We start from the raw sequence: 12,364 nt of genomic DNA on the forward strand, positions 1-12,364 counted from the left end.
CCCAATTGATTCAAACTCAATTGTTTTGGATTCTTGACTAAAAGACCTATAAACACTCCAAATTGCAACAAAAAATGATGTCATATGAGGGAGATATGATTTTTCAAAGATGACAACTAAATTCTGCCAGCAAATAGGTTTCATGAAGAAACGAGTCCAATTTATGTTCCAAAGCATCTAAACCGACATCCAAGTTTTTATTTTAGCAATTTAGCTCCTCTAAGTCAAATTTAAAGATTTCATGCAAGACTATTTCTCCTTTTCTAGGAAAATAGTTATTGAACTATTTAAATGTAAACTGTCTACTTAAAGGAGGACTATTTTGTAAAATAGAGACTAGGGTTTCCTAGCATATAAAAAGAATGAGAGAAGAGAAGGGGGGCAGCCAGCCAAGAGGTGAAAAATGCCCCCTTACTCTAAGAAACCCAAAATCATGCATTCCTCCATCTTTTTGATAGTTATTCAACAAACATGCAAGGCTACTTAAAGCTGGATGTGTGCTTGCGACTAAGGTTTGTTCTTTTGATAATTTTTTGATTTTATTAAATTTTGTTTGATAGTTTTCTGTTTTCTTTTGTTTTAACCTAGATAACGTCCAAACCCCTCCCCCCCAAAGTGCATATGATCTACCATAAAAATCAGACTTGAACCTTCCTCGTGGGATCGACCCTTTGCTTGCTCTATGCTATCTTGTGTGTTGTGTTTGAAGCTAGGGTAATTAATTTGTGCGACTGCGACATCGTAACAGTTTTTGACGTCGTTGGTAGGGAAGTAATTATAGTTGATTCTTGTGCTATTATTTTTATTTTTTATGATTTTTATTTCTTTTTCTGAAAAAAAAACAGAATTTTTGCTTGCTGCGGTACTATTCATTACGACAACGGTATTGTTCAAAACATATTTTTTGGTGGAATTAGGTATCGACCTTTTGTTTCCTAAAGGGAAACGACGTTCTAAATAGGACTAGTGGCAAACCACTCTCCCAACTATGTTGAGCCCAAATTCTGCTGTTTTCTAGGGTTTTTAGGCAGTTTAATTTTTCTAGCGTAGGATTTTCGTACAATTTACAATGTTTTCGATCTCTTGTGTGGTTGGTTTCTTTTAAGTTTTCTTGATGATTTATACCAGTAACCCGTTCTACAAATCAAAGTCAAGTGCAGTTAGATCTCAACATAGAAAAAACTTTATGTAGGTTACGAAGGGAAGCTCGCCTCAACACCATGGTTGTTGCACGACAACAACCACTCAAGGAGCTTGTTGCTCCTAACATGGTAAATCAGCCATTGTGCATAAACATGGACAATAATGTAAACTTTGAGCTCAAATCTTGTTTTATACATTTGCTACCAACATTTAATGGTCTTGCAGGAGAAGATCCTAATACTCATCTCAAGGAGTTCCATATGGTTTGTGTTGGCATGAAATCGAATGGAGATGACAAAGAACAGGTTAAGTTGAAAATTTTCCCTTTCCCTTTAAAAGGGGCAGCAAAGGCATGGCTTTTCTCCATTCTCCCAGGTTCAATTGGAACTTGGAATGGCATGAAGAAAATCTTCCTTGAGAAGTATTTCCTAGCATCTCGAGTTGCCAACATAAGGAAAGAAATATGTGGGATTCAACAATCTCATAGAGAGACATTTTCCAAGTATTGGGAAAGACTTAAGCAACTGTGTATTCAATGCCCTCATCATCAAATACCCGATCAGCTGCTCATTCAATATTTCTATGAAGGATCTCGAAATAGAAAAAACTTTATGCAGGTTACGAAGGGAAGCTCACCTCAACACCATGGTTGTTGCACGACAACAAACACTCAAGGAGTTTGTTGCTCTTAACTTGGTAAATCAGCCATTGCGCATAAACATTGACAATGATGTAAACTTTGAGCTCAAATCTTGTTTTATACATTTGCTACCAACATTTAATGGTCTTGCAGGAGAAGATCCTCATACTCATCTCAAGGAGTTCCATATGGTTTGTGTTGGCATGAAATCGAATGGAGTTGATGAAGAACAGGTTAAGTTGAAAGCTTTCCCTTTCTCTTTAAAAGGGGCAGGAAAGGCATGGCTTTTCTCCATTCTCCGAGGCTCAATTGGAACATGGAATGGCATGAAGAAAATCTTCCTTGAGAAGTATTTCCTCGCATCTCGAGTTGCCAACATAAGGAAAGAAATATGTGGGATTCGACAATCTCATAGAGAGACATTTTCCGAGTATTGGGAAAGATTTAAGCAACTGTGTATTCAATGCCCTCATCATCAAATACCCGATCAGCTGCTCATTCAATATTTCTATGAAGGATCTCGAAATAGAAAAAACTTTATGCAGGTTACAAAGGGAAGCTCGTCTCAACACCATGGTTGTTGCACGACAACAAACACTCAAGGAGCTTGTTGCTCCTAACGTGGTAAATCAGCCATTGTGCATAAACATCGACAATAATGTAAACTTTGAGCTCAAATCTTGTTTTATACATTTGCTACCAACATTTAATGGTCTTGCAGGAGAAGATCCTCATACTCATCTCAAGGAGTTCCATATGGTTTGTGTTGGCATGAAACCGAATGGACTTGACGAAGAACATGTTAAGTTGAAAGCTTTCCCTTTCTCTTTAAAAGGGGCATCAAAAGCATGGCTTTTCTCCATTCCCCCAGGTTCAATTGGAACGTGGAATGGCATGAAAAAGATCTTCCTTGAGAAGTATTTCCCAGCATCTCGAGTTGCCAACATAAGAAAAGAAATATTTGGGATTCGACAATCTCATGGAGAGACACTTTCCGAGTATTGGGAAAGATTTGAGCAACTGTGTATTCAATGTCCTCATCATCAAATACCTGATCAATTACTCATTCAATATTTCTATGAAGGATTGATACCTACTGACCGTAGTATCATTGATGCTGCAAGAGGAGGGGCATTGGTAGATAAGACACCCGAGGATGCACACCAATTAATCTCAAACATGGCAGCCAACTCGAAACAGTTTGGCACTCGTGGAGACTTCGCAAACAAACGAGTAAATGAGTTAAGTATTTCTAACCTTGAGAATAAAGTTAATGATCTTACTGCTTTTGTGCGTTCTTTGGCTTGTGGCAATGTACAACAGGTGAAAGCTTGTAGCATATGCTCCTTACAAGGACATACTTCAGATATGTGCCCAACAATGCAAAAAGATTACATTGAACAAGCTAATGCAGTTGATGGAGCATTTAATGGACAACCTCAGCGTAAGTATGATCCTTTTTCCCACACGTATAATCCTCGATGGAGAGATCATCCGAACCTACGGTATGGGAACCAACCTCAACAAGGCAATCAAGGCCAACAATTCCATCCCAATGGATTTCAATCCCAACAGAAGTATCAAGCAAGACAGCCCCCTCCATTCACAAACTCCAATGTTATGGGGTCGTCATCCAATGATGATCTTCGTGAGATGATGAAAACTTTGGCTTCTAACACTGTGACTTTGCAACAAAATGTCATGTCTTTTCAACAGGAAACAAGGTCAAGTATTCACAACTTGGAGAAGCAAATGGGGCAAGTAGCTTCAAGTGTGGGGAAATTGGAAGCACAAATGAATGGAAAATTGCCATCTCAAGCATGGAATCCAATAGAGAATGTTAGTGCGATCATGCTGCGAAGTGGGAAAGAACTTGAAGAGAAAAGGTCGAAACAAATTGAGATGGAAGAAGAAGAAGAGATAGAAACTAAATTGAGTACAAAGAAGGAACATCTTCCTCCTCCAAAAACTGAAACATCGACAAACACTCCAAAGGAGTTGTGTATTACCAAGAGAGCTTTCAAACTGAAAGGTCATGAAATGGTAAGTATGGGTGAAGTTGTATTTGCTGTTGTTCAAAAGAATATGCCTTTGAAGCAAAAAGACCCAGGTGCGTTTACTATCCCATGTGTTATTGGTAATGCTAGTTTCAAAAGAGCCTTGTGTGATTTAGGTGCATCCATTAGTGTTATGCCTAAACATGTTTATGATTCTCTTAGTCTTGAGCCTTTGAATAAAACTAGCATTGTAATACAACTTGCGGATCGTAGTTTTGTTTACCCACTTGGTGTGATAGAAGATGTCCTAGTTAAGATTGATAGTTTGGTCATTCCATGCGACTTTTATATTCTTGATATGGAACATGATTCTTGTGATTCATTAAATAGCACTCCTATATTGTTTGGGAGACCATTCTTGAAAACTGTCAATACAAAAATTGATTGTGGTAAGGATACTTTGTCTATGAAAGTAGGAGATGAAAAGATTGAATTTAATTTTTCATGATGCAATGAAATATCCTTATAGCAATGTTTATAACCAAGTTGATAAGTGTGTGCAACATGTTTTTGATTTTGATTGTGAGGATGGATTAAGAGTAGCTTTGAGCTATGGCTATGATGTTACCGAGATAAAAGAGATGGAGAGGCATATATGTGTACCCCAAACCATGCATGAATCTGCATTGGATTTGCAAGCTTTGCAAATTATCCTCAATGATGCAGGAGTCATTCACCCCATCACGGACAGTGATTGGGTGGCGCCTATCCTTTTGATGCCCAAAAATATTGGAATTACGTTGGAAGAAATACAAAATGATGCTTATGAGAATGCAAGGATTTACAAAGAAAAGACTAAGAGTCTCCATGACCGAATGATTATAAGAAAAGAATTTAATGTTGGGGACAAAGTCCTTCTTTATCATTCGCGTTTGAAACTTTTTCCTGGAAAGTTGCGCTCCCGTTGGATTGGACCCTTTGTTGTTTCTAATGTTTTTCCTTATGGTGCAGTTGAGATTACAAGTTTAGAAACCAACAATGTACTCAAGGTAAATGGGCATCGTTTGAAACCTTTCTATGAAGGTTGGACGTCAGAACTCACCGCTTCTGTAGAGTTAGCTGAACCAATTTATGAAGAGTGAGCATGCCACATGTCAATCCAATGACATAAAACAAAAGCGCTTACTGGGAGGCAACCCAGCACAAAAAAAAAATCAGATTTGCTTTCTTTTTCCTTATCTTTTATTTTGTTTCGCATTTTAATTTATTTTTTATCATTCTCTTATGTTCCTTTGCTGTTATTTCAACATTGAGGACAATGTTGTGTTTTAAGTGTGGGGGTATTGGGAGAATTTTGGTTTTCTTATTTTAATTTTCTTTGTTATTCTTAAAAAAAAAAAATTATGTTTTGATCTTTTTAACTCCCATTAGTTTTTTAAGAATATCAGTATTATATATGAGAATTAATTGAGATAGATGAAGATATAAATCAAATGAAGGAGTATGCATGCAAATTTTAAGTTTTAATTGGTTTAGGAATTGACTTTGAGAATATGTCATGTTGACTTTATAGTGTTATACCAATGTAAGCTTTTGAGCCTTCAACATTATATTCTTTGAGTGTGCATTCTTTCAATGATATGTATCTCTAGAACTTGCTTCATATCTTGTTGAGATTACATTCGCATTACATATATACATGAAGATGATAAAGGCATTAGGAATTTTAACCATTTGAGCCAAAAAGCCAACCTAAAGCATATTATCCTTAGTGAGCCCCTTTTGAGCTTGTTTATCTTTTCTTTGCTTTATCCATGTATAAGCCTTAACTTTTTATATGTTTTTCTTTTCCCCTGGCCAAGGATTGGTAGAGCATATACTTGTGATATCTTATGGAATTATGGTTGGAAATTATGTGAAAAGAAAGAAGAAGTGATGCTTGATGAAAATATGGGCAAGTTGCCAAAGGTGAAAAACAAAAAGAAAAAAGAAAAAAAACAAAAAACAAAACAAAACAAAAAAAGAAAGAAAGAAAGAAAGAAGTGTTCCTTTATGTTCTTAAGATTTTATGTTGAAAGAGCTTGAAATCAAAAAAAGTTAAGCATTGGTGATTAAAGATGGAAAATTTATGTGCTTTGATGGAATATCTTGTTTGAAATATCATTTTTTAGAATGCTCTACTTTCTTTGGTTTGAACCTTCTCTTTCACTCTCTTTTACCTCACCTTAACCTTAGCCCCATTACAACCGGAAATAAGACCTTTTGATTCATGCATTGCTTGTAATATGTTAGTAATGGAGATGAGATTGAAGAGCAAGCTTATGGTAGAACATATTCATTGATTGAATTTGAAAGATTTAAACACATAAGCCCTAAACACGTGAGTGTTGGAGTGTATATCAATGAGAGGACCTATCACTTTGGCATGGCATAGATTTCATTTAAATCCCGACAATTAATTGAGTTTTGAAGTTTGCATGTAAATAAATTCATGAAAATTTATACTCTTTATCCTTTTTAATTGTGTTCTTGTTTATAATGCATATATTCTTGGATATTGATGGGAGATTAGGATATTGTTCATAATGATTTGATTTAATTTAACTTTGATTTGATTTTACCTATCCTTTCTCGAGGACGAGCAAGAGCTAAGTGTGGGGGTATTTGATGCAACCATATTATTCGATAGTTTCACCCACATTTAACTAGTGTTTTGCCTATGTTTTATATATAAAATGCCTTGATATTCTTTGTTTTATGTTTTGAAGGCACTTTTGGATGAAAGATGCAAAAAGGAGTAAATTGAAGGTAATTGGCAGATTTGACGTTCAGTCGATGTTTTGTGCAGAACGTGAGCTCTAAAGGTCGAAATGAAGTGATTCCATTGGCATTAAAAAGCTAACATCCATACCTTTTTGTACATCTAAGGCAAGACAATAAAATAAGGAAGAGCATGGAAATCTCAGCTTTCAAAGTCAAATCTCGCAATCTGCCAATGTTGACCTTCGGTCATTCCGACTTGCATATCTAGAGCTAAAAAATTCCAATTGATGCAAACTCAATTGTTTTGGATTCCTAACTCAAAGGCCTATAAACACTCCATATTTCAACCAAAAACAATGTCATATAAGGGAGATATGATTTTTCAAAGATGACAACTGAATTCTGACAGCAAACAGGTTTCGTGAAGAAACGAGTCCAGATTACGTTCCGAAGCATCTAAACCGACATCGAAGTTTTTATTTCAGCAATGTAGCTCCTCTAAGTCAAAGCTTGAAGATTTCTTGCAAAGCTATTTCTCCTTTTTTAGGAAAATAGTTATTGAACTACTTAAATGTAAATTGTCTACTTAAGGGAGGACTATTTTGTAAAATAGAGATTAAGGTTTCCTAGCATATAAAAAGAATAAGAGAAGAGAAGGGGGGCAGCCACCCAAGAGGAGAAAAACGCCCCCCTACTCTAAGAAACCCTAAATCATGCATTCTTCCATCTTTTTGATTAGTTGTTCAACAAACATGCAAGGCTAAACTCATTTTCTTGGTTGCAAGGACGCGGAAACCTTCGGATTTCAAGAACTGTGAGATCTATTTTACCTTTTCTTTTCAGTTTATATGATGAATATGTTTGTTCTCCTATGCTTATTTTTTCTATGATTGTTTATTTTAATTGCTAGAGCGGACTCTAAGTTATTATTATAGACAATTTATTGCTAAGTTTGATATCAAGACCGGAGTTGTGATATATGAACTTGTGAAGCAACTGAGTTTAATAATTGTAGCAGATCTATGTTATTAATCTTAGGGAGAACATTCGATCAAAGCAACATAAGCAGACAACTTAGTTGTTAAGATAATGAATTTATCTAGATCTTAAGGCTGCCATTAGATTAAATCATTAGTGCGGACATTGTGATTATTTGTTGGTTAGGGTTAGTTATACGGCGGATCCGTTAATTAACCAACGTTAAGAAAAGATAAAAATTCAGAATATAAACTGGAATTTCATTTCAAGGATCAGTTCTGATTTCTATAGGTGGATGTGTGATTGCAACCAAGGTTTGTTCTCTTGATAATTTTCTGATTTTATTAAATTTTGTTTGATAGTTTTCTGTTTTATTTTTCTTTAGCCTATATAACATCCAACCCCCCCCAAATTGCATAACGTATAGCATAAAAATCTGAACTAAATCTTCCTCGTGGGATCGACCCCTTGCTTGCTCTATACTATCTTGTGTGTTGTGTTTGAAGCTAGGGTAATTAATTTGTGCGACCGCGACATCGCAACAACCATACATGCTCCTCTACTGCCCACACCCAGCACTCCACCGTCTGCCCTTGTTGTGAAATGCCAAACCTTTGGCAATTCTAGTCGTAGCAGGGGCCGTTTCAATGGTGGCTGGCGTCCCAACCAGTCCAACAGCAGAGGCAACCATTTTGCTGGCTCCAGACCAAATCACCGCAGCTTCCAAAGCTCCTCCTTCGGTGACAGTTGACAAGGCTCATGGCAAGGCAATTAGCAGCACAATAGGGGACAAAATCCACGTTGCCAACTATGTCAAAATTTTGGCCATACAGCTCCCCACTGTCCTCAATTCCAACAGCGAGGTTATGGCCAATAGCCTACTGCCAATCTGGTGCAGCGCAATCTCTCCTCCACTAGTTCTGCTTATTGGTTTCTGGATATCGATGCCAATCAACACGTCACACCTGATCTTGCCACCTTGACTACTTCAGAACTATATCTTGGTAATGATAATTTACATGTTGGTGATGGTAAGGGCCTTCCTATATCTCATCTCGGTTATACAAAAATATATACACCACATCATTCTTTCACCTTATCTAATGTTCTTCATGTTCCTGCAATCACGAAACCTTTGCTCTTTATTCAGAAATTTTGTCTTGATAATAATGTTTATTTTGAATTTCACCCTCATGTGTTTTATGTTAAGGATCTCAACACCCATGAAGTCCTTCTCTCAGGTCAAACTAAAGATGGTCTCTATGTCCTGACCAAGTCTTCCGTCATGTCAATTCCTCAAGCCTATTGGTCTCCCTGCACTTCTGCCTCTACGAATTTATGGCATCATCAACTAGGGCATCCAACTTCATATATTTTCCAATTGTTAGTCTCAAAAAATAAGATCATTTATAACAACAAACATCTTAATTTTCAATGTCAAAGTTGTCCTTTAGAAAAATCCCCACATTTGTCTTTAGGACCTACTAATCACAAAACTTATGCTCCACTTGAATTAATTTTTAGTGATGTATGGGGCCCTGCTCCCCTCTTTTATTTAGATGGCTATCGTTATTTTGTTAACTTTGTTGATGCTTATACTAAATATTTATGGTATTATCCTCTCGTTGTCAAGTCTGATGTTTACTCTACTTTTCATCAATTTCAGACTCTCATTGAACATCAATTTTCATTAAAAATAAAATATGTTCAAACTGATTGGAGCGGTAAATACCGCAAATTGTCCACCTTTTTTTTTTCCAGATTGGTGGTATCCATCATCGTCTAATTTGTCTTCACACTCATGAAAAAAATGGCACAGAAGAGCGTCGTCATAGGCATATTGTGAAAACAGGTCTTACTCTTTTAGGGCAATGTAAAGCACCTTTTTTATTTTGGAATTATGCTTTTGAAACCTCTATTTATCTTATAAATTGCATGCCTACTCCTATTCTTGCCCATCGATCTATGTTTGATTGTTTATTTCAACGGTCTCCTAATTATCATTTTTTGCATTCTTTTGGGTGTCTCTGCTTTCCTTTTCTGCATCCAAATAATAATCATAAATTGGATTTTCGTTCCTCTCCATGTGTGTTCTTTGGTTATAGTTCCTCGCATCTTGATTATCGATGTTTTGACATTGCATCTCATTGTATTTATATTTCTCGTCATGTCCCCTTCCATGAACATGTGTTTATGTTTGATAATTCTAAACAGATTACAAAGGTCTCAAACACAACCCCCACCTAACCCGCTACTGTCACCCTCTCAACTCTTCTCCACCACCGACCACTACCCACTTCCAACAGCCACCAGCATTCAGCTCTACCACTCCAAACAGCCACCCAACCACAACCTCCACCCATCCCTTGGCCATCATCCCATACTTGTTTATCTAACCATTATGATGCAGGTTCAGCTCATCAATTGGTCTCATCTACTCCTGGTCTAGTGGCACTCTTTAGTCTCTCCTCTACTTCGCCCTCCTTAGCTAGTATTCCAGTAGATTCGGTCTCTGCTTATAGCCCCTCCTCTACTGACAGTCCTGTGCTTGCGGTTGCTTCTTCATCATCCTCTCCAGTTAGTCTGCAACTTATGGTTGATCTATCTTCTTATCAACTACCATAGGTCTCCTCACTACCACCATCTTCCCCTGTATCTCCACCAGCAAGCAAATGACTTCCTATGATTCTTATACCGCAGCAGTCGATAATAGCAAATCTGGTTGCTTTAACTACCGCCACCTCTACCTCCACATGGGTACTGCATTCTCCCTCTTCTAAGGAATTGTGTATTCAATGCCCTCATAATCAAATACCCGATCAGCTGCTCATTCAATATTTCTATGAAGGATCTTGAAATAGAAAAAAACTTTATGCAGGTTACGAAAGGAAGCTCGCCTCAACACCATGGTTGTTGCACGACAACAAACACTCAAGGAGCTTGTTGCTCCTAACGTGGTAAATCAGCCATTGTGCATAAACATCGACAATAATGTAAACTTTGAGCTCAAATCTTGTTTTATACATTTGCTATTAACATTTAATGGTCTTACAGGAGAAGATCCTCATACTCATCTCAAGGAGTTCCATATGGTTTGTGTTGGCATGAAATCGAATGGAGTTGACGAAGAACAGGTTAAGTTGAAAGCTTTCCCTTTCTCTTTAAAAGGGGCAGCAAAGGCATGGCTTTTCTCCATTCTCCGAGGTTCAATTGGAACTTGGAATGGCATGAAGAAAATCTTCCTTGAGAAGTATTTCCTAGCATCTCGAGTTGCCAACATAAGGAAATAAATATGTGGGATTCGACAATCTCATAGAGAGACATTTTCCGAGTATTAGGAAAGATTTAAGCAACTGTGTATTCAATACCCTCATCGTCAAATACCAGATCAGCTGCTCATTCAATATTTCTATGAAGGATTGATGCCTATTGACCATAGTATCATTAATGCTGCAAGTGGAGGGGGCATTAGTAGATATGACACCCAAGGTTGCATGGTAATTGATCTCAAACATGGCAGCCAACTCGAAATAGTTTGGCACCCATGGAGACTTCGCAAACAAACGAGTAAATGAGGTAAGGTTTTCTAACCTTGAGAATAAAGTTAATGATCTTACTTCTCTTATGCGTTCTTTGGCTTGTGGCAATGTACAGTAGGTGAAAGCTTATAACATATGCTCTTTACAAAGACATGCTTCAGATATGTACCCAACAATGCAAGCAGATTACATTGAACAATCTAATGCACTTGATGGAGCATTTAATGGACAACCTCAACGTAAGTATGATTCTTTTTCCCATACGTACAATCCTGGATGGAGAGATCATCCCAACCTACAGTATGGGAACTTGCCTTAACAAGGCAATCAAGGCCGACAATTCCATCCCTATGGATTTCAGCCCCAACAGAATTATCAAGCAAGACAACCCCCTCCATTTACAAACTCCAATGTTATGGGGTTGTCATCCAGTGATGATCTTCATGAGATGATGAAAATTTGGCTTCTAACACTGTAACCTTGCAACAAAATGTCATGTCTTTTCAACAGAAAATAAGGTTAAGTATTCACAACTTGGAGAAGCAAATGGGGCAAGTAGCTTCAAGTGTGGTGAAATTAGAAGCACAAATGAATGGAAAATTACCCTCCCAAGCATTGAATCCAAAAGAGAATGTTAGTAAAATCATGCTGCGAAGTAGGAAAGAACTTGAAGAGAAAAGGTTGAAACAAATTGAGATGGAGGAAGAAGAAGAGATAGAAACTGAATTGAGTACAAAGAAGGAACATCCTTCTTCTTCACAAACTGAAATAAAGACCAACACTCCATAGGTAACTCCTCAATCAATGACTTCCAGTTTTAAAACAATTCCACCCTTTCCTGTAAGTTCTTCTAGGTCAAAGAAAGAGGACAAAGAAAAAGAGATTTTAGAGGTTTTCAAGAAAGTAGAACTCAACATTCCTTTGTTTGATACTATCAAGCAAATTCCCAAGTATGCCACATTTTTTAAGGAGTTGTGTACTACCAAGAGAGCTTTCAAACTGAAAGGTCATGAAATGGTAAGTATGGGTGAAGTTGTATATGCTATTGTTCAAAAGAATATGCCTTTGAAGCAAAAAAGACCCAGGTGCATTTACTATCCCATGTGTTATTGGTAATGCTAGTTTCAAAAGGGCCTTGTGTGATTTAGGTGCATCCATTACTGTTATGCCCAAACATGTTTATGATTCTCTTAGTCTTGAGCCTTTGAATAAAACTAGCATTGTAATAAAACTTGCAGATTGTAGTTTTGTTTACCCACTTTGTGTGATAGAAGATGTCCTAGTCAAGATTGATAGTTTGGTCA

This window comes from Populus alba, chromosome 1 (assembly GCF_005239225.2).
Source record: "Populus alba chromosome 1, ASM523922v2, whole genome shotgun sequence".
In the NCBI taxonomy this organism is placed as follows: Eukaryota; Viridiplantae; Streptophyta; class Magnoliopsida; order Malpighiales; family Salicaceae; genus Populus; species Populus alba.